This window comes from Rhinopithecus roxellana, chromosome 22 (assembly GCF_007565055.1).
Source record: "Rhinopithecus roxellana isolate Shanxi Qingling chromosome 22, ASM756505v1, whole genome shotgun sequence".
NCBI lineage: Eukaryota > Metazoa > Chordata > Mammalia > Primates > Cercopithecidae > Rhinopithecus > Rhinopithecus roxellana.
Window position 1 is genome coordinate 11,365,769 of NC_044570.1, and position 24,360 is coordinate 11,390,128.

The following is a 24,360-nucleotide window of genomic DNA, read 5'->3' on the forward strand; positions in this document are numbered from 1 at the left end:
GCAAAAGGAAGGGCTCAGTGGGATGTATTTGAATCATTGGGGTGGTTTCCTCCTGTTATTCTCATGATAGTGAATAAGCTCTCACAAGTTCTGATGGTTTTATAAGGGGCTCTCATTTTTCTCCTTGCTGCATCCATGTGAAGTAGGACATATTTGCTTCCCCTTCTACCATTAATGTAAGTTTCCTGAGATCCCTCCAGTCTTGCAGAACTGTGTCAATTAAGCCTCTTTCATTTATAAATTACCCAGTCATGGTTGTTTCTTCAAAGCAGTGTAGGAAAGAACTAACACACTTGTTTACATATACCACAATAAAATCACTCAATAGCCATATGTGGTTCATGACTACCATATTGGACAACACTGATTTCTATCATTGCAGAAAATCCCATTGGAAAGCATTCACCATTTGATGATTCAGTAAATTTTTCCTGAACTATATTCCAAGCACTTCTGTCTTTGTGGATACAAAGAAACACAAAACAGAGAGAAATCCTTGCCCTGAAGCCACTTATATTCTAGCAAGATCTACACAAAACCAGGGCGCGGTTAAGTCTTGTTGCATAATGCCTCCACCTCTCACATTCAGTACAGAGTTCATTTATATATGTAGGTTTGAAAACAAACAGTGAGCCCTGAATACAGCTAAAGGAGCCATACTCATCTTTATAATCCCTGAGCACTTTCAGTGGCAAAATTGCGATGACTTTTGCACTAACCCAATAAAAGTATCTATGTTTGATTACAAATTCTTCTTTATGAGTCATCTCCTCCATCTTGTTTATAGGGAAACATAATTATAGAGCTCAAGACATGAAATGTAACACAGTTAGGAAGTGAGAGAATCAATTATCTATTCTCTTCATTGGACATTACCTCTGGAGAATAATAGAAGGACCCAGGATACATTTCAGAGTGAGTCACCCTATAAACAAAAATGTATTTATCTTAGATATCTGAATAACTGTCAAGTTTATTATTGAAAAGATTGTCCAATCTATTTATTTTACAAAACATTTAGGAAGAACATGTAATATGTGCAAGCTTCCTTTTTCCTTTAAAACTAGTTATTTTGATGTGTGTGATGTGTGTTGACAAGGTAAGATTTCCCAGATCATTGCCCAAATTTCTTCTGGGAGAGAAAACCAAGAGCTAACAGACCTGCAGAGACAGTGAATTTTTATAATATTCCATTATTGTCACATTGAATTTGAACCTATGACACCATTGTATCCAAATTAGAATATAATGATTTAAATACATATAAATATTTAAACACTTTGTGTTTAAGGAAAGTGCTATTTTTCTGTTTAAATTGAATTCAGCTCATCCAAGCACTTGCACAGTGCTTATTTTCAATACCTATGATTATCTGAATTTCATTTTTCTGTGTGAACATAAAACCAAGTCATGTACAATTTCCTAGAACACCATATTACCCTGATGACTGGTAAAATCGTAAACCACAGGTATTTGAGAGAAAGCGTGTATTTATCAAATTAAAGACTGATGTTCAGATCAATATCAAAGTTTTGTATGTGTCATGAAAAGTTGTGGAAAATGTGTAAAATCTCAGCAAATAACATAGGTTCTTTTAGTTCATTATATAATGAAATGGATAATTTAAATTATATGTTTGCCATTTTAAAATAATATTTTAAGCTGTTTAATTTTTTATCTGACAATGTAAACTCTCTATAGAAGGATACTGAAAACATCACAAAAGCAGAAAATGCAGTCACTTATGACTTAAAAATTTTTGGAACTGAATGTTAAATATTTATTGGTTTGGTTGTTTTTCTATGTTTGTTTCATATAATTAAATATATAATATCTAATTCTCATATCTAATATTCTCATTACATAAAATTAAATCTAATATTTGAGATTTTAATGCTTCATATGTTTTTTAAAATCTTTTTGCTTACTTATTTCTCTTTACCTCTCAGAATCAAAGCCATTGCTTTTAAAAACATTAAAATTAAATTATCTTGGCTATCCAAACATAAATAGGGACTTTAACATTTGACATAAGTCAAATCTAGGGGCAGCAAGGATGATTCACCAAACCACCAAGTGTATACGGACTTCTTCTAATCCCCAAATTGTCACACTGGACAAAACATCTCAGGGACACATGTATTACTAAACTATAAGCTTCAGAATAAGCTAAACCCAAATTTTTCTTCATTCCTACGTTGAATGGAACCAATCTTAACCCAGAACACACCTTTCTTATTCATTTCTATTCTTTGACATAGAAAACTCCCCTTTCATCTGCCACCTCCCACAAAAAATAGCCTATGTTCTCAATTTTTTCACTCTAATTCTCTCAGCGATAACTACATGTGCTTTTGATGAATGTAATTTAAATATATTCATGGATGATGAATGTTTGGGAGAGACCCAGACAAGTACATCTAGCCCCTGTAGTTAAGGAGTTTAAATCTAGAAAATAAAATACGACATTGCTTTCTAATTAAATGATAAATTTAACCCCTTTACTTTCATCTCAGTGTAACTTATCCCAATTAATGTGCACATTGTGGCAATTTATCACTCAACAAAGAAGAGTGGTTTTCAATAATGAGATAAAAGTCCTTTCTAATTCTACAATGTTCAGAATTGATCCTAGGCTGATTGTAGTGTAGCAAATTATGACAATATAATATTAATGATTAGTGTTAACTGGTGAAAAGCTCAGTCTAAATTAGTGAAAAGCATGAATTTCTATGATGCACAATTGAAAAATTAAGTGCTTAAAATATTTGTCCATACTGCTGATTATAAAGAACAAAACATGCTCATTTGTAAATATTGAGTTAATTACAGTCATATCCATGGCCTTTCTTTTCTTTTGTTTTAAATTTTCTCACCTGACCTAAGCCAATTTAGTTGCTCATCAGTTCCAAGGTGCCTTAGACCTTATCAGGAGGCTCTCGATATAAGACCAGCCACAAAACTTTGCTTCCTAGGTAATGATTTGCCGTGGAGATCAACTCTACAAACAGAACAAATATTTATTAGGTTACAGATACACTGTGATAATGTCAAAAATTATCTTTGTATAAGAGATCTTTTCATAAAAGATACCTATTGAGATAGAAAGAATTACATTCCAAAGTCAGAATTAGAAACATTTCAAGTTGCTTTGGGCAAAAGTCTCCCTTGGAAGGGTAGGCATTGGGAAAGAGGTAGGGTACAGAGGACTCATTGGATTATAGAACATAAGCATTGACGTGAAGCTAATTGGTGCTGGAGTGTCCACATTCCCAGACACATACAAGTTATGTGTATTAATTTCTTATGTCCAGTGTAACACAGCATCACACAGTTGGTGGCTTAAGACAACACAGTTAATATCTTATGTTCTGACGAAGTCCAGCATGGCTCTCAATACATGAGTTTCAAGATGCCATCAGGGTTTCATTTCTTCTGGAAGATCGAAGGGAGAAAAAGTTTCCTTGTTCTTTCTAGTATCTAGAGACCATCTATATTTCTTGATGCATGGCCCCAATTTCCATCTTCAAAGCCAGCAATAGCAGGTTTCATGCCATATCACTCTGACCTATTTGTCTTTCTCTTTCACTTTTAAAAATTCTATGATTCCAATGAGGCCCCCTGGATAATCCAAGATGATCTCCCTATTTAAAAAATTTCCAGGGATGCCCAAGATGGCCAAATAGGAAAAACTCCAGCCTCCAGTTCCAAGCGTGAGCAACACAGAAGACCAGTGATTTCTGGATTTTCAATTGAAGTACCGGGTTCATTTAATTGGGGGGTGTCAGACAATCAGTGCATGTCAGCAGGTGCAGCCTGACCAGCGAGAGCTGAAGCAGGGTGAGGCATCGCCTTACCTGGGAAGTGCAAGGGGAAAGGGAATTCCTTTTCCTAGCCAAGGGAAACTGAGACACACAACACCTGGAAAACTGAGTAACACCCACCATAATACTGCCCTATACCAAGGGTCTCAGCAAACAGCACAGTGGGAGATTATATCCTACACATAGCCCAGAGGGTCTCATGCCTAATAGACATCTGCAGAACTCTCCATCTCAAGTCAACAGAATATACATTCTTCTCAGCACCACATCACACTTATTCCAAAATTGACCACATAGTTGGAAGTATAGCACTCCTCAGCAAATGTAAAAGAATAGAAATTATAACAAACTGTCTCTCAGACCACAGTGCACTAATCTAGAATTTTGGACTAAGAAACTCAATCAAAACAACTTAACTACATGGAAACTGAACAACCTGCTCCTGAGTGACTACTGGATACATAATGAAATAAAGGCAGAAATAAAGATGTTCTTTAAAACCAATGAGAACAAAGATACAACATACCAGAATCTCTGGGATACATTTAAAGCAGTGTGTAGAGGAAAATTTATAGCACTAAATGCCCACAAGAGAAAGCTGGAAAGATCTAAAATTGGCACCCTAACAATACAATTAAAAGAACTAAAGAAGCAAGAGCAAATACGTTCAAAAGCTAGCAGAAGGCAAGAAAAAACTAAGATCAGAGAAGAACTCAAGGAGATAGAGACATAAAAAAATCCTCCAAAAAATCAACGAATCCAGGAGCTGGTTTTCTGAAAAGATCAACAAAATTGATAGACAGCTAAAAAGACTAATAAAGAAAAAATGAGAGAAGAATCAAATAGATGAAATAAAAAATGATAAAGGGATTATCACCACTGAACCCACAGAAATACAAACAACCTTCAGAGAACACAATAAACACTACTATGCAAATAAACTAGAAACCCTAGAAGAAATGGATAATTTCCTGGACACTTACACTCTCCCAAGACTAGACGAGGAAGAAGTTGAATCCCTGAATAGATCAATAGCAGGCTCTGAAACTGAGGCAATACTTAACACCTTACCAACCAAAAAAGTCCAGGACCAGATGGATTCATAGCCGAATTCTACCAGAGGTACAAGGAAGAGCTGGTATCATTCCTTCTGAAATATTCCAATCAATATAAAAAGAGGGAATCCTCCGTAACTCACTTTATGAGACCAATATCATCCTGATACCAAAGCCTGATGGAGATACAACAACAAAAATAGAGAATTTTAGACCAATATCCCTGATGAACATTGATGCAAAAATCCTCACTAAAAAACTGGCAAACTGAATCCAGTAGCATATCAAAAAGCTTATCCACCATGATCAAGTGGGATTCATCCTGGGATACAAGGCTGGTTCCACACATGCAAATCAATAAACGTAATCCAGCATATAAACAGAACCAAGACAAAAACCAGATCATTATCTCAACAGATGCAGAAATGGCCTTTGACAAAATTCAACAGCCCTTCATGCTACAAACTCTCAATAAATTTGGTATTGATGGAACATATCTCAAAGTAATAAGAGCTATTTATGAGAAATCCACAGCCAATATCATTCTACATGGGCAAAAACTGGAAGCATTCTCGTTGAAAACTGGCACAAGACATGGATGCCCTCTCTTACCACTCCTATTCAACATAATGTTGGAAGTCTGACTAGAGCAATCAGGCAAGAGAAAAAAACAAAGAGTGTTCAATTAGGAAAACAAGAAGTCAAATTGTCTCTGTCTGCAGGTGACATGATTGTATATTTAGAAAACCCCATGGTCTCAGCTCAAAATCTCCTTAAGCTGATAAGCAGCTTCAGCAAATCTCAGGATACAAAATCAATGGGCAAAAATCATAAGCATTCTTGTACACCAGTAAGAGACAAACAGAAAGACAAATCATGAATGAACTCTCATTCACAATAGCTTCAAAGGAATAAAGTACCTAAGAATCCAACTTACAAGAGATGTAAGGGACCTCATCAAGGAGAACTACAAACCACGGCTCGGTGAAATAAAAGAGGACACAAATAAATGGAAGACCATACAATGCTCATGGATAGGAAGAATCAATATTGTGATAATAATCATATTGACCAAGGTAATTTATAGATTCAATGCAATCCTCATTAAGCTACCTATGACTTTCTTCACCGAATTGGAAAAAAACTGCTTTAAAGTTCATATGGAAATGAAAAGGAACCTGTATTGCCAAGACAACCCCAAGTCAAAATAACAAAGCTAGAGGCATCATGCTACCTGACTTCAAACTAAACTACAAGGCTATAGTAATCAAAACAACATGGTACTGGTACCAAAACAGAGACATAGACCAATTGAACAGAACAGAGCCCTCAGAGATAATACCACACATCTACAGCCATCTGATCTTTGACAAACCTGACAAAAACAAGAAACAGGTAAAGAATTCCCTATTTAATAAAAAGTGTTGGGAAAATTGGCTAGGCATAAGTAGAAAGCTGAAACTGGATCCTTCCCTTTCTCCTTATATGAAAATTAATTCAAGATGAATTAGAGACTTAAATGTTAGACCTAAAACCATAAAAACCCCAGAAGAAAACCTAAGTAATACTATTCAGGACATAGGCATGGGCAAGGACTTCATGTCTAAAATACCAAAAGCAAGGCCAACAAAAGTCAAAATTGACAAATGGGATCTAATTAAACTAAAGAACTTCTGCACAGCAAAAGAAACTACCATCAGAGTGAACAGGCAACCTACAGAATGGGAGAAATTTTTTGCAATCTACTCATCTAACAAAGGCTAATATCCAGAACCTACAAAGAACTCAAGCAAATTTAGAAGAAAACAACAAACAACCCCATCAAAAAGTTGGCAAAGGACATGAACAGACACTTCTTAAAAGAAGACATTTATGCAGCCAACAGACATGTGAAAAAATGCTCATCATCACTAGCCATCAGAGAAATGGAAATCAAAACCACAATGAGATACCATCTCATACCAGATAGAATGGCAATCATTAAAAAATCAGCAAACAACAGGTGCTGGAGAGGATGCAGAGAAATAGGATCACTTCTACTCTGTTGGTGGGACTGTAAACTAGTTCAACCATCGTGGAAGACAGTGTGGTGATTCCTCAAGGATCTAGAACTAGAAATACCATTTGACTCAGTCATCCTATTACTGTGTATATACCCAAAGGATTATAAGTCATGCTGCTATAAAGATACATGCACATGTATGTTCATTGCAGCACTATTGACAGTAGGAAAGACTTGGAATCAACGCAAATGTCCATCAGTGACAGACTGGATTAAGAAAACGTGGCACATATACACCATGGAAAACTATGCATCCATAAAATAGGATGAGTTTTTGTCCTTTGTAGGGACGTGGATGCAGCTCGAAACCATCATTCTCAGCAAATTATCATGAGAAGAGAAAACCAAAAACCTCATGTTCTCACTCATAGGTGGGAATTGAAAAATGAGGTCACTTGGACACATGAAGGGGAAGATTACACACTGGGGCCTATTGTGGGGAGTGGGGAGGGGCAAGGGGTGGGAGATGGCATTGGGAGTTACACCTGATGTAAATTATGAGTTGATGGGTGTTGATGAGTTGAGAAGTGCGGCACACCAACGTGGCACAAGTATACATGTGAAACAAACCTCCATTTTGTGCACATGTGACCTAGAACTTAAAGTCTAATAATAGTGAAAAAAAAGAATATTGGAGAAGGAGGCTAAAAAAAAAATCAATATACAGTAAATAGGATTAATTACAAAAATTTTCCCTATTTTAATTCCATCTAGGACCTGAATATCCCTTTGTCATACAAGTGACATATTCACATTTTCAGGGAATACATACATGAGCATCTTTGGTGGAGGCTTTATTCTGTCTGCCACGCTATATTACCACATATTTAATCACTGTCTATGTCACCATAAAAATACTTATTTCTAATACACGTTATGATAAATAAAGAGGCTCTGTTGTTGATTTCAAAAAGGATGTTTGAAATATAAACTTTTTAAATATGTTTCAATTTGTGTTTAAGATACTTAAAATGCTAAGGCTGTAGGCCAGACTACAAATAAAGTTTATGTTCATGCACACATACACTGTGCAGTTTATAAGAAGGCATTTTAACACCAATTATCAAACAAATAATTTGAGACCATACACTCAATGTAATTTGCACTATGAAACATTCATTCTGTTTTTCCCTCCAGAAGAGCTATTGCTTTCTAGCTGGGTTGCATTTGCCCATATTTTTTCTACTTCCTGGTTCATGTTTTATCCAGTGTAGACTACTTGCAGAACCACATAATCTTTGTCACTTAGAGAATAGTGTTTTATATTTTGGTTGCAGAAGCTCTGTTGGAAGGTGTGTCTTTGATTTGTATATTCCCTGGGTTGGACCACAATCTGACTCATGGCTCTCCTAAAAGTAGTAAAAACCATCTTTTATTCTCCAGTGAAATGATTCCAAGATAGCCTAAATTCAGCCAGTGGTCCAGATATTCTGATCTCTGTTCCCATTGCAAACCTGCTTTGGAAGATCATTTCAACCAAATGATCTATTCATTTATATACTAGTTATTTATTCAGCAACTATTGTGTTCAAAATACGCAGGTGAATCCACACAAAAATTTTGTGCATGTCCTCAAGGGGCTCCCAGTGTACTGAAGATAACAATAATTTATAAAAGAATCAATGCAACTTAACTGAGTTTAATTACTGAAGTCCAGAAGTGAGCTACAGTATCAGGGAAACACCATACAAATGCCTTTTCCCAGGACAGGGTATTTGTTTTTGTTCACTGCGGTAGACCTAAAGTGTGCCTGAGATAGTTAAACAAGGGTTCCAAAAAAGGCAGCTTATGTTTGCTAGAAACAGGAAGATATTACAGGTGAAAAAAGATGGATTTTTCAAAGGGAAGTAGTAGTATGGCATGGTGTGAAGCATGGTTGTGTGCTTCATACCATGCAGAAATTGAGAAAGAGTGGGTAAAGGAGGAGATATAGAAAGAGAAGGAACAATGAGAGAGAAGAAGAAAGATGAATAAAATGGAGGAGAAAGAGAAGAATAAAGAATAAAAAGAGGAGCTGGGGAGGAACAGGAGGAGGAAGACGACAACAAAGAAGAAAAGAAGCGAAGAGGGGCAAGGAGAGGAGAGTAAAGATAAAAGGGCCAAATAAAGCTGCAAACAATGGCTTATGCCTGTAATATCACCACCTTGGAGACTGAGGCAGGAGGACTGCTTGAGACCAGGAGTTGGTGACCAGCCTGAGCAACATAAGGGCCAGATAGAGAGTGTTGAATTTCTAAAGATGCAGGCATTCTGAGCTTCAGAGTAAAGATAGTATTCAATAGAGACAGAAAACAAGTTTTAAGGAGGGTCTAGAAATGAACAGGTTTTAACTGAAAAAAGACTTCAGGACAAATTTGAGGAATGAATTCAGAGCCAGGAAACCAATTCAGAATTTAACCTAATAGTGTGAGCATGAGATGCTGAAAGTCCCTTGTGGGAGCCCCCAGAAGGAAGAAAAGGGGCTGGATTAGGAAATACTGTAACAACTGATAGGACTGCAGATAAATTCACAGTGGCTAAGGAGAGACAGGAGTGGTATGGTTCCCAGGGATTCTTGTGCTGTTCACCAATATCACAAATGCAGCAGAGAAGATGATATGGGTTTTCTTTTTTGGTGGGGGAGGGTAAACTTGGGATATGTTGTATTTGAGATGCCTAGAAGATTATATACATAGAGTATGACCCTAACATTTCTGCAAATATGCTTTTAGAATATGACATTACTTCTGATCCAAAGAGCAAAGTCAGGAATGCAGATAAAGACAAACCAAAGCAAGAAGAAGAAAAAGAGACCTCTAACAACAAACTTCATTTAATTTAAAATCCTTTTTAAAATACAGGTATGCACTCCAGTAGTTTGTAACTTGTGAAAGCATGTATCATTGTAGAAACCCTGCTAAGATCAGCAGGATAGCAATAGGAAAAAAAAAATGCATTACATAAATCTGTTGTAAGGAAGTCAGTCTTACAGATTTAGGTATGCATTGTTCCTTTTTTGAGCTATAAAATGAGTGCATCAGATTCCCTCCAGTGGAAGTAGAATTACCCTACAAAGTTAAATCTTAAGTACTTGCATAGCTTTTAAAAGGGCTAAGCAAAGAATTTATAAGTTGAGATCTATGAATGAAGGTATAGAACTTAGTGAACCTTTGGTAACATTTTAAATTTTTAACAAATATTCTTGAGAAGTTTTTAATAGAGGATAATCAAAAAGGGGTTGCTCATGCAAATTATAAATGATCAAGAAACAAAATACCAGAAAACACAACATTTATCCCAAGTTATGAGACATTTTAAGGTATGTGTTTGTGACAGTGTGTCATTCTTCCTGAAGACAAAAATTTGCTATAATACCTGCTGGATTAAAAAGACACCAACATATTTATTTGTTCTGTCAATCTTTTTTCTACCATGTGAAAATTATACTGTCATGTAAAACCTGAAATGATATTAGTAGAAACAAAATGTTGGCATCTCTGACACAAGGAACTCCTTATTAGAGTTGTTATAGATATATAGCACGTATTGATAATATATTGTGACAACATGGTGTTTGGCATAATATACCCAGCTGGGGTGGATATTCTGAGATATGGCTGATAAAATGTAGATGTTCAAAAATTAAAAACTGAGAGACCAAGACCCATTATGGGAAAAATAAAGAAGAGACGGATAGAGAAATAAGTATCTAGACTCTTTGAGCTCAGTTCCAAGTTGATTTTGAATGTAGAGAGGGAAAAAAAAATCACCCTCATCACCTCACTCACCTGTAAATCTCATAAGTGTAAGACTTTGGGTTTTCATTTTCCTTTTTTTTTTTTTTTTTTGTGCTTCGCTGCACTGTGCCCATTGCCTAGTACATTGGCACTGCTATTGAATGGATGACTTTCTGTTTATCTTTACATAGTCGATGATAAAATGCCTAGCTTAAAGAAGGTGCTTAATACATTTTAGATAAATGGATAATTGGAAACAGGACAGAAGGATGAATGGATCGGTATCTGAAAGAATGAATGACTGAATGAGAATAGAAAATATTAAAAGAAGTATACGAAACAAAGAGAAAAAGAGAGCACTTTGAAGCTGAAAGGAAGACTAACTACTTATGGAAGAAGGATAAATTATCCTGACTCTTCAGTTCATGGCATAGACAAGAGGAATAAATTGGACAACAGAAGATTGAGAAAGCTACAGATTTTGATAACGTCTTCCCTATCTCCAATACACAACTTTGCATGCTGCTAATACAACACTTGCCCTCTTTGATTCAAACAACGCATAACTGATGCAGTTTGTCTGTCTCCAGTTTATAAGATGGAAATTAATGTACATTTTTTTCTATATTCTGTGCTGCTTTAAACCGCTCACATTCAAGAAATTATTGAGTATTAATAAGAAACAATTTGCTTAACTATTTTCCACACAATGAATCCTACATATAAACTCAAACGTGCCAAAAAAAATATACATTTTTAGTGGATTCAGATGAATGCTTAAATAGTAGTGGCTTATTGAGTGATTTGAGTTGTACATTCAACAATTTCAGTAATAATATGGAATCATCATTATGTTCTCCAGAAAAGTATAATGCCAAATTCCAGACATTTCACATGATAGGTGATTATGTTGTATACAAATAAATTGGCTTTCCTGATGTTAGAAGACTTTGAGGCTTATTTTCTGATTTCAACTTGTAGAGAAATCAAGAATACAGATTCATGAATATAAATCTTTTTATCAGTGTGTAAGTAAGCAACATTTAAAAAAAATATTTTATTTTAAGTTCTGGGATTCATGTGCAGAAGGTGCAGGTTTGTTACACAGGTAAATGTATTCCATGGACGTTTGCAGCAGCTACTAACCCATCAACTGGGTGTTAAGCCATGAATGCATAGCTGTTTATCCTGATGCTCTCCTTCCCCTCACCCACTCCAAAGAGACCTTGGTGTGTGTTGTTTCCCTCCCTGTGTTCATATATTCTCACAGTTCGTCTCCCACTTATGACTGAGAACATGCAGTGTTTGGTTTTCTGTTCCTGTGTTAGTTTGCTGAGGATGATGGCTTCCAGCTTCATCCATGTCCCTGAAACAGACATGTCATTCCTTTTTATGGCTGCATAGTATTCCATACTCTCAAGTGCCTAAGGTTTTTTGATTGTTATATATACCACATTTTCTTTATCCAGTCTATCACTGATAGACATTTGGGTTGGTTCTATGTCTTTGCTATGGTGAATAGTGCTGGTAAAAACATTTAGAAATTAAAGTACTCTGGATTTTTCACTAACCCAGGATGAAGTAGTGAGCTTGTTCTTTAGGAAACCAAGAGGAAACTGTTGTAAAAATTTAGATTCTTGTGGAAGGAATACTATGTTAGAGCAATTAACAAGGCGGGTGATTGAGATATAATGCTGGGTCCTTTGATCTTCTTTTTGGATCAATTTGCTATTCTACTGGATTCTTAATAGCCCACTCAAGTGAGGCAGACAATACTGCTATTCCCTTGGTTGCTTAAGGTGAGCTAATGCAATCTCTTATTGTCCATCCCTGATTCTTCTATGCTGGTTCTTATGATCTGATGAATGCAGAAAGAAGTTGACATATTTCAACTTGCTTTCATCACACTTGTGAATAGAAAAGGTTCTTCATCTCAAAAGACTTCCTACCTACCAAAATTTTCTGGTAAGGGAAACTGCTGTGTTTCCTAACCGTACCACCACCTACCAATTCACATAGGATGTTAGCCCACCAGTAAGTAGCCTGGTCAAGTCATATGACCAACTTTTGTTTTCCCTAATAATTTCTGAATGACTGGCTCTTATTTCACACAGAAGATTTTTGTGGAGAGTCAGTCTCATGGATTTTCAGAATAGGTATTTCCATTCATTGATTATAAGAGTGGCCAGTTCTCAGCATTATTCTTGTTGGTAAATATGAGTTCAAGCAAAAAAAAAAGTTAAAAGACATATAGATTCATTATAGGCAAAGGGAAGTTAAAAGGATTTTTCTCTTTCAGAATTTATCTAGCTGGATTTATATTTAATCCAATAATTACTTTAATCACAGAGCATAACTCAGGGTACCTCACCTCTGTCTGTCTCTGTCTCTGACAGTTCCAGAGAACCCAGAACTTTGAGTTATAATCAAAAGGTTTGACCCAATGAACCAAGTATACACTGAAGACTTTTACAATCATAAGATACCAAACAAAATATTGGCATTGTTGTGAATATTTGGGTGGTAGATTCTACTCTTAATAACATTTAGGATCATCTTATGGGGCTTAGTTTTTTCAGAAATAGATTTTTTGAGAAGGATAGCACCAATGAGGTAAGTGATGGTTATTGGAGCCTATTAAATTTTTGGTAATTACCTCTAAGAGAAACTGTTGGCTTTGCACAGTCAAGACTGTTATGGGTCATTTAAATCTTTGCGGATCACTTTTTAACTGTGGGAAATCTAGATAGTCTTCATGATCGGCATCTCAATGCCATTGTCCTATGAGTATTATTCCTATAGAATGTTAATGGGAATGTGTTATGGGCTTAGTTGTGCACCTAACAAATTCATAAACTGAAGTCCTAACCCCCAGTACCTCCGAATGTATTTGAAGACAGGTCCTTTATTGAGGTAATTATGGTAAAATGATGTCATAGTGGTGGACACTAATCCAACATGACTGGTGTTTTTATAAGAAGGGGAGATTAGGACACAGACACACACAGAGGGTCAGCTATATGAGGACACAGGGAGGAAATGGTGTCTAAAAGCTAAGTAGAGAGGCCTCAGGAGGAACCAACCATGCTAACAACTTGGTCTTGAAATTCCAGCCTCTAGGACTGTGAGAACTGAGAGAAAAAACTATCTGTGTGTAAACCCAAAAATATATATAAACACCTATGTTTTCAACCTTAGAACTTTGCACCATCCTGTGTGTTATTAATCTACAAGAATCATTGTTTTTTCATTATTGTTATACTTTAAGTTCTAGGGTACATGTACATAATGTGCAGGTTTGTTACGCATGTATACTTATGCCATGTTGGTGTGCTGCACCCATCAACACATCAGCACCCATCAACTCGTTGTTTACATCAGGTATAACTCCCAATGCCATCCCTCCCCCCTTTCCCCTCCCCATGAGAGGACCCAATGGGTGATGTTCCCCATCCCGAGTCCAAGTGATCTCATTGTTCAGTTCCCACCTATGAGTGAGAACATGAGGTGTTTGGTGTTCTCTTCTTGCGATAGTTTGTGAGAATGATGGTTTACAGCTGCATCCATGTCCCTACAAAGGACCCAAACTCATCCTTTTTTATGGCTGTATAGTATTCCATGATGTATATGTGCCATATTTGCTTAATCCAGTCTATCACTGATGGACATTCGGGTTGATTCCAAGTCTTTGCTATTGTGAATAGTGCCACAATAAACATGCATGTGCGTGTGGCTTTATAGCAGCATGGTATATAATCCTTTGGGTATATACCCAGTAATGGGATGGCTAGGTCATATGGCACATCTAGTTCTAGATCCTTGAGGAATTGCCATACTGTTTTCCATAATGATTGAACTAGTTTACAATCCCACCAACAGTTTAAAAATGTTCCTATTTCTCTACATCCTCTCAAACACCTGTTGTTTCCTGACTTTTTAATGATTGCCATTCTAACTGGTGTGAGATGGTATCTCATTGTAGTTTTGATTTGTATTTCTTTGATGGCCAGTGACGATGAGCATTTTTTCATGTGTCTATTGGCTGTATGAATGTCTTCTTTTGAGAAATGTTCATATCCTTTGCCCACTTTTGATGGGGTTGTTTGTTTGTTTGTTTGCTTGTTTGTTTTTTTGTAAATTTGTTTGAGTTCTTTGTAGGTTCTGGATATTAGCCCTTTGTCAGATGAGTAGATTGCAAAAATTTTCTCCCATTCTGTTGGTTGCCTGTTCACTCTGATGGTAGTTTCTTTTGCCACGCAGAAGCTCTTTAAACTAAATTAGATCCCATTTGTCAATTTTGGCTTTTGTTGCTGTTGCTTTTGGTGTTTTAGACATGAAGTCCTTGTCCATGCCTATGTCCTGAATGGTATTAACTAGGTTTTCTTCTAGGGTTTTTATGGTAGTAGCTCTAACATTTAAGACTCTAATCCATCTTGAATTAATTTTCGTATAAGGAGTGAGGAAAGGATCCAGTTTCAGCTTTCTACTTATGACTAGCCAATTTTCCCAGCACCATTTATTAAATAGGGAATTCTTTCCCCATTTCTTGTTTCTCTCAGGTTTGTCAAAGATGAGATGGCTGTAGATGTGTGGTGTCATTTCTGAGGACTCTGTTCTGTTCCATTGGTCTATAGCTCTCTTTTGGTACCAGTACCATGCTCTTTTGGTTACTGTAGCCTTGTAGTAGAGTTTGAAGTCAGGTAGCGTGATGCCTCCAGCTTTGTTCTTTTGATTTAGGATTGTCTTGGCAATGCGGACTCTTTTTTGGTTCCATATGAACTTTAAAGCAGTTTTTTTGAATTCTGTGAAGAAACTCATTGGTAGCTTGATGGGGATGGCATTGAATCTACAAATAACCTTGGGCAGTATGACCATTATCACAATATTGATTCTTCCTATCCATGAGCATGGTATGCTCTTCCATTTGTTTGTGTCCTCTTTGATTTCACTGATGAGCGGTTTTTAGTTTTCCTTGAAGAGATCCTTTACAACCTTTATAAGTTGGATTCCTAGGTATTTTATTCTCTTTGAAGCAATTGTGAATGGAAGTTCATTCATGATTTGGCACTCTGTTTGTCTGTTACTGGTGTATAAGAATGCTTGTGATTTCTGCACATTAATTTTGTATCCTGAGACTTTGCTGAAGTTGCTTATCAGCTTAAGGAGATTTTGGGCTGAGACAATGGGGTTTTCTAAATATACAATCATGCCATCTGCAAACAGGGACCATTTGACTTCTTCTTTTCCTAACTGAATGTGCTTTATTTCTTTCTCTTGCCTGATTGCCCTAGCCAACACTTCCAACACTATATTGAATAGGAGTGGTGAGAGAGGGCATCCCTGTCTTGTGACAGTTTACAAAGGGAATTTCTCCAGTTTTTGCCCATTCAGTGGGTTTGTCATAAATAGCTCTTATTATTTTTAGGTACGTTCCATCAATACCGAATTTATTGAGAGTTTTTAGCATGAAGGGCTGTTGAATTTTGTCAAAGGCCTTTTCTGCATCCATTGAGATAATCAAGTCGTTCTTGTTTTGATTCTCTTTATATGCTGGATTATGTTTATTGATTTGCGAATGTTGAATCAGTCTTGCATCCCAGGGATGAAGCCCACTTGATCATGGTGGATAAGGTTTTTGATGTTCTGCTGAATCCGGTTTGCCAGTATTTTATTGAGAATTTTTGCATCGATGGTCATCAGGGATATTGGTCTAAAATTCTCTTTTTTTGTGTGTGTGTCTCTGCCAGGCTTTGGTATCAAGATGATGTTGGCCTCATAAAATGAGTTAGGGAGGATTCCCTCTTTTTCTATTGATTGGAATAGTTTCAGAAGGAATGGTACCAACTCCTCCTTGTACCTCTGGTAGAATTCAGTTGTGAATCCATCTGGTCCTGGACTTTTTTTGGTTGGTAGGCTATTAATTATTGCCTCAATTTCAGTGCCTGCTATTGGTCTATTCAGGGATTCAACTTCTTCCTGGTTTAGTCTTGGAAGAGTGTAAGTGTCCAGGAAATTATCTATTTCTTCTATATTTTCTAGTTGATTTGTGTAGAGGTGTTTATAGTATCCTCTGATAGTAGTTTGTATTTCTTTGGGGTTGGTGGTGATATCCCCTTTATCATTTTTCATTGCATCTATTCAATTCTTCTCTCTTTTCTTCTTTATTAGTCTTGTTAGCAGTGTGTCAATTTTGTTGATCTTTTCAAAAAACCAACTCCTGGATTTATTGATTTTTTGGAGGGTTTTTTATGTCTGTATCTCCTTCAGTTCTGCTCTGATCTTAGTTATTTCTCAATTTCTGCTAGCTTTTGAATACATTTGCTCTTGCTTCTCTACTTCTTTTAATTGTGATGTTAGAGTGTCCATTTTATATCTTTCCAGTTTTCTCTTGTGGGCATTTAGTGCTATAAATTTCCCTCTACACACTGCTTTAAATGTGTCCCTGAGATTCTGGTTTGTTGTATCTTTGTTCTCATTGGTTTCAAAGAACATCTTTATTTCTGCCTTCATTTCGTTATGTACCGAGTAGTCATTCAGGAGCAGGTTGTTCAGTTTCCATGTAAGTGAGTGGTTTTGATTGAGTTTCTTAGTCCTGATTTCTAGTTTGATTGCACTGTGGTGTGAGAGACAGTTTGCTATAGTTTCTGTTCTTGTACATTTGCTGGCGAGTGCTTTACTTCCAATTGTGTGCTCAATTTTGGAATAAGTGTGATGTGGGGCTGAGAATAATGTATATTCTGTTGAGATGGGGTTGAGAGTTCTATAGATGTCTTTTTTTTTTTTTTTTTTTATACTTTAAGTTCTAGGGTACATGTGCATAACGTGCAGGTTTGTTACATATGTATACTTATGCCATGTTGGTGTGCTGCACCCATCAACTCGTCAGCACCCATCAATTCATCATTTATATCATGTATAACTCCCCAATGCAATCCCTCCCTCCTCCCCCCTCCCCCCTCCCCATGATAGGCCCCAGTGCGTGATGTTCCCCTTCCCGAGTCCAAGTGATCTCATTGTTCAGTTCCCACCTATGAGTGAGAACATGCGGTGTTTGGTTTTCTGTTCTTGTGATAGTTTGCTAAGAATGATGGTTTCCAGCTGCATCCATGTCCCTACAAAGTACGCAAACTCATCCTTTTTTATGGCTGCATAGTATTCCATGGTGTATATGTGCCACATTTTCTTAATCCAGTCTGTCACAGATGGACATTTGGGTTGATTCCAAGTCTTTGCTATTGTGAATAGTGCCGCAATAAACATACGTGTACATGTGTCTTTGTAGTAGAATAATTTATAATCCTTTGGGTATATACCCAGTAGTGGGATGGCTGGGTCATATGGTACATCTAGTTCTAGATCCTTGAGGAATTGCCATACTGTTTTCCATAATGGTTGAACTAGTTTACAATCCCACCAACAGTGTAAAAGTGTTCCTATTTCTCCACATCCTCTCCAACACCTGTTGTTTCCTGACTTCTTAATGATTGCCATTCTAACTGGTGTGAGATGGTATCTCATTGTGGTTTTGATTTGCATTTCTCTGATGGCGAGTGATGATGAGCATTTTTTCATGTGTCTGTTGGCTGTATGAATATCTTCTTTTGAGAAATGTCTGTTCATATCCTTTCCCCACTTTTTGATGGGGTTGTTTTTTTTTTTTCTTGTATATTTGTTTGAGTTCTTTGTATATTCTGGATATTAGCCCTTTGTCAGATGAGTAGGTTGCAAAAATTTTCTCCCATTCTGTAGGTTGCCTGTTCACTCTGATGGTAGTTTCTTTTGCTGTGCAAAAGCTCTTTAGTTTAATTAGATCCCATTTGTCAATTTTTGCTTTTGCTGCCGTTGCTTTTGGTGTTTTAGACATGAAGTCCTTGCCCATGCCTATGTCCTGAATGGTACTACCTAGATTTTCTTCTAGGGTTTTTATGGTATTAGGTCTAACATTTAAGTCTCTAATCCATCTTGAATTAATCGTCGTATAAGGGGTAAGGAAAGGATCCAGTTTCAGCTTTCTACTTATGGCTAGCCAATTTTCCCAGCACCATTTATTAAATAGGGAATCCTTTCCCCATTTCTTGTTTCTCTCAGGTTTGTCAAAGATCAGATGGCTGTAGATGTGCGGTATTATTTCTGAGGACTCTGTTCTGTTCCATTGGTCTATATCTCTGTTTTGGTACCAGTACCATGCTGTTTTGGTTACTGTAGCCTTGTAGTATAGTTTGAAGTCAGGTAGCGTGACGCCTCCAGCTTTGTCCTTTTGACTTAGGATTGTCTTGGCAATGCGGGCTCTTTTTTGGTTCCATATGAACTTTAAAGCAGTTTTTTCCAATTCTGTGAAGAAACTCCTTGGTAGCTTGATGGGGATGGCATTGAATCTATAAATAACCTTGGGGAGTATGGCCATTTTCACGATATTGATTCTTCCTATCCATGAGCATGGTATGTTCTTCCATTTGTTTGTGTCCTCTTTGATTTCACTGAGCAGTGGTTTGTAGTTCTCCTTGAAGAGGTCCTTTACATCCCTTGTAAGTTGGATTCCTAGGTATTTTATTCTCTTTGAAGCAATTGTGAATGGAAGTTCATTCCTGATTTGGCTCTCTGCTTGTCTGTTACTGGTGTATAAGAATGCTTGTGATTTTTGCACATTAATTTTGTATCCTGAGACTTTGCTGAAGTTGCTTATCAGCTTAAGGAGATTTTGGGCTGAGACGATGGGGTTTTCTAAATATACAATCATGTCATCTGCAAACAGGGACAATTTGACTTCTTCTTTTCCTAACTGGATACCCTTGATTTCTTTCTCTTGCCTGATTGCCCTAGCCAGAACTTCCAACACTATGTTGAATAGGAGTGGTGAGAGAGGGCATCCCTGTCTTGTGCCAGTTTTCAAAGGGAATTTTTCCAGTTTTTGCCCATTCAGTATGATATTAGCTGTGGGTTTGTCATAAATAGCTCTTATTATTTTGAGGTACATTCCATCAATACCGAATTTCTTGAGCGTTTTTAGCATGAAGGGCTGTTGAATTTTGTCAAAAGCCTTTTCTGCATCTATTGAGACAATCATGTGGTTCTTGTCTTTGGTTCTGTTTATATGCTGGATTACGTTTATTGATTTGCGAATGTTGAACCAGCCTTGCATCCCAGGGATGAAGCCCACTTGATCATGGTGGATAAGCTTTTTGATGTGCTGCTGAATCCGGTTTGCCAGTATTTTATTGAGAATTTTTGCATCAATGTTCATCAGGGATATTGGTCTAAAATTCTCTTTTTTTGTTGTGTCTCTGCCAGGCTTTGGTATCAGGATGATGTTGGCCTCATAAAATGAGTTAGGGAGGATTCCCTCTTTTTCTATTGATTGGAATAGTTTCAGAAGGAATGGTACCAGCTCCTCCTTGTACCTCTGGTAGAATTCAGCTGTGAATCCATCTGGTCCTGGACTTTTTTTGGTGGGTAGGCTATTAATTGTTGCCTCAATTTCAGAGCCTGCTATTGGTCTATTCAGGGATTCAACTTCTTCCTGGTTTAGCCTTGGGAGAGTGTAAGTCTCCAGGAAATTATCCATTTCTTCTAGATTTTCTAGTTGATTTGCGTAGAGGCGTTTATAGTATTCTCTGATGGTAGTTTGTATTTCTGTGGGGTCAGTGGTGATATCCCCTTTATCATTTTTTATTGCATCTATTTGATTCCTCTCTCTTTTCTTCTTTATTAGCCTTGCTAGCGGTCTGTCAATTTTGTTGATCTTTTCAAAAAACCAACTCCTGGATTCATTGATTTTTTGGAGGGTTTTTTGTGTCTCTATCTCCTTCAGTTCGGCTCTGATCTTAGTTATTTCTTGCCTTCTGCTAGCTTTTGAATGTGTTTGCTCTTGCCTCTCTAGTTCTTTTAATTGTGATGTTAGAGTGTCAATTTTAGATCTTTCCTGCTTTCTCTTGTGGGCATTTAGTGCTATAAATTTCCCTCTACACACTGCTTAAAATGTGTCCCAGAGATTCTGGTATGTTGTATCTTTGTTCTCATTGGTTTCAAAGAACATCTTTATTTCCGCTTTCATTTCGTTATGTACCCAGTAGTCATTCAGGAGCAGGTTGTTCAGTTTCCATGTAGTTGAGCGGTTTTGATTGAGTTTCTTAGTACTGAGTTCTAGTTTGATTGCACTGTGGTCTGAGAGACAGTTTGTTATAATTTCTGTTCTTTTACATTTGCTGAGGAGTACTTTACTTCCAATTATGTGGTCAATTTTGGAATAAGTGCGATGTGGTGCTGAGAAGAATGTATATTCTGTTGATTTGGGGTGGAGAGTTCTATAGATGTCTATTAGGTCCGCTTGGTACAGAGATGAGTTCAATTCCTGGATATCCTTGTTAACTTTCTGTCTCGTTGATCTGTCTAATGTTGACAGCGGAGTGTTGAAGTCTCCCATTATTATTGTATGGGAGTCTAAGTCTCTTTGTAAGTCTCTAAGGACTTGCTTTATGAATCTGGGTGCTCCTGTATTGGGTGCATATATATTTAGGAGAGTTAGCTCTTCCTGTTGAATTGATCCCTTTACCATTATGTAATGGCCTTCTTTGTCTCTTTTGATCTTTGATGGTTTAAAGTCTGTTTTATCAGAGACAAGGATTGCAACCCCTGCTTTTTTTTGTTCTCCGTTTGCTTGGTAGATCTTCCTCCATCCCTTTATTTTGAGCCTATGTATGTCTCTGCATGTGAGATGGGTCTCCTGAATACAGCAGACTGATGGGTCTTGACTCTTTATCCAGTTTGCCAGTCTGTGTCTTTTAATTGGAGCATTTAGTCCATTAACATTTAAGGTTAATATTGTTATGTGTGAACTTGATCCTGCCATTATGATATTAACTGGTTATTTTGCTCGTTAGTTGATGCAGTTTCTTCCTAGCCTCGATGGTCTTTACATTTTGGCATGTTTTTGCGATGGCTGGTACTGGTTGTTCCTTTCCATGTTTAGGGCTTCCTTCAGGGTCTCTTGTAAGGCAGGCCTGGTGGTGACAAAATCTCTAAGCATTTGCTTATCTGTAAAGGATTTTATTTCTCCTTCACTTATGAAACTTAGTTTGGCTGGATATGAAATTCTGGGTTGAAAATTCTTTTCTTTAAGAACGTTGAATATTGGCCCCCACTCTCTTCTGGCTTGTAGAGTTTCTGCTGAGAGATCTGCTGTTAGTCTGATGGGCTTCCCTTTGTGGGTAACCCGACCTTTCTCTCTGGCTGCCCTTAAGATTTTTTCCTTCATTTCAACTTTGGTGAATCTGGCAATTATGTGTCTTGGAGTTGCTCTTCTGGAGGAGTATCTTTGTGGCGTTCTCTGTATTTCCTGAATTTGAATGTTGGCCTGCCCTACTAGGTTGGGGAAGTTCTCCTGGATGATATCCTGAAGAGTGTTTTCCAACTTGGTTCCATTTTCCCCCTCACTTTCAGGCACCCCAATCAGACGTAGATTTGGTCTTTTTACATAATCCCATACTTCTTGCAGGCTTTGCTCATTTCTTTTTCTTCTTTTTTCTTTTGGTTTCTCTTCTCGCTTCATTTCATTCATTTGATCTTCAATCGCTGATACTCTTTCTTCCAGTTGATCGAGTCGGTTACTGAAGCTTGTGCATTTGTCACGTATTTCTCGTGTCATGGTTTTCATCTCTGTCATTTCGTTTATGATCTTCTCTGCATTAATTAGTCTAGCTGTCAATTCTTCCACTCTTTTTTCAAGATTTTTAGTTTCTTTGCGCTGGGTACGTAATTCCTCCTTTAGCTCTGATAAGTTTGATGGACTGAAGCCTTCTTCTCTCCTCTCGTCCAAGTCATTCTCTGACCAGCTTTGATCCGTTGCTGGCGATGGGCTGCGCTCCTTTGCAGGGGGAGATGCGCTCTTATTTTTTGAATTTCCAGCTTTTCTGCCCTGCTTCTTCCCCATCTTTGTGGTTTTATCTGTCTCTGGTCTTTGATGGTGGTGACGTACTGATGGGGTTTTGGTATAGGTGTCCTTCCTGTTTGATAGTTTTCCTTCTGACAGTCAGAAGGACTGTCTGTTGGTCTGTTGGAGATTGCTTGAGGTCCACTCCAGACCCTGTTTGCCTGGGTATCAGCAGCAGAGGTTGCCGAAGATAGAATATTGCTGAACAGCGAGTGTACCTGTCTGATTCTTCCTTTGGAAGTTTCCTCTCAGGGGTGTACTCCACCCTGTGAGGTGTGGGGTGTCAGACTGCCCCTAGTGGGAGATTTCTCCCAGCTAGGCTACTCAGGGGTCAGGGACCCACCTGAGCAGGCAGTCTGTCTGTTCTCAGATCTCAACCTCCGCGTTGGGAGATCCAGGGCTCTCCCCAAAGCTGTCAGACAGAGTCGTTCTCGTCTGCACCGGCTCCCGCTACTTCCCCTGTTGGTCTTCAGCTGTGCGCTGTCCCCAGAGGTGGAGACTACAGAGACAGGCAGGCTTCCTTGAGCTGCTGTGAGCTCCACCCAGTTCGAGCTTCCCAGCGGCTTTGTTTACCTACTTAAGCCTCAGCAATGGCGGGCGCCCCTCCCCCAGCTTCGCTGCAGCCTTGCGGATAGATCGCGGCAGACTGCTGTGTTAGCAGTGAGGGAGGCTTCGTGGGCGTGGGACCCTCCCGGCCAGGAGTGGGATATGTTCTCCTGGTGTGCCTGTATGCTTACAGCGCAGTATTGGGGTGGGAGTTACCCGATTTTCCAGGTGTTGTGTGTCTCAGTTCCCCTGGCTAGGAAAACGGATCCCCTTCCCCCTTGCGCTTCCAGGTGAGGCGATGCCTCGCCCTGCTTCAGCTCTCGCTGGTCAGGCTGCAGCAGCTGACCAGCACCGATTGTCCGGCACTCCCTAGTGAGATGACCCCAGTACCTCAGTTGAAAATGCAGAAATCACCGGTCTTCTGTGTCTCTTGCGCTGGGAGTTGGAGACTGGAGCTGTTCCTATTCGGCCATCTTGCTCCGCCCCCCTCTATAGATGTCTATTAGGTCTGCTTGCTGCAGAGATGAGTTCAATTCCTGGATATCCTTGTTAACTTTCTGTCTCGTTGATCTGTCTACTGTTGACAGTGGGGTGTTGAAGTCTCCCATTATTATTGTATGAGAGTCTAAGTCTCTTTGTAAGTCTCTAACGACTTGGTTTATGAATCTCGGTGCTCCTGTATTGGGTGCGTATATATTTTGGATTGTTAGCTCTTCCTGTTGTATTGATCCCTTCACCATTATGTAATGTCCTTCTTTGCCTCTTTTGATCTTTGATGGTTTAAAGTCTGTTTTTTCAGAGACTAGGATTGCAACCCCTGCTTTTTTTTGTTCTCCATTTGCTTGGTAGATATTCCTCCATCCCTTGATTTTGAGCCTATATATGTCTCTGCATGTCAGATGGGTCTCCTGAATACAGCAGACTGATGGGTCTTGACTCTTTATCCAGTTTGCCAGTCTGTGTCTCTTAATTGGACCATTTAGTCTATTTACATTTAAGGTTAGTATTGTTATGTGTGAACTTGATCCTGACATTATGATGATAACTGGTTATTTTGCTCATTTAGTTGATGCAGTTTCTTCCTAGCCTCGATGGTCTTTACATTTTGGCATGTTTGTGCAATGGCTGATATCAGTTGTTCCTTTCCATGTTTAGTACTTTCTTCCAGGTCTCTTGTAACGCAGGCCTGGTGGTGACAAAATCTCTAGGCATTTGCTTATCTGTAAAGGAT

General features: G+C 38.1%; 1 pseudogene; it reads left to right on the forward strand.

Moving 5' to 3' along the window:
- The first annotated feature begins 12,935 nt into the window (after positions 1–12,935).
- On the forward strand, positions 12,936–12,989 carry LOC115895698 (annotated as a pseudogene).
- Positions 12,990–24,360: the final 11,371 nt, after the last annotated feature.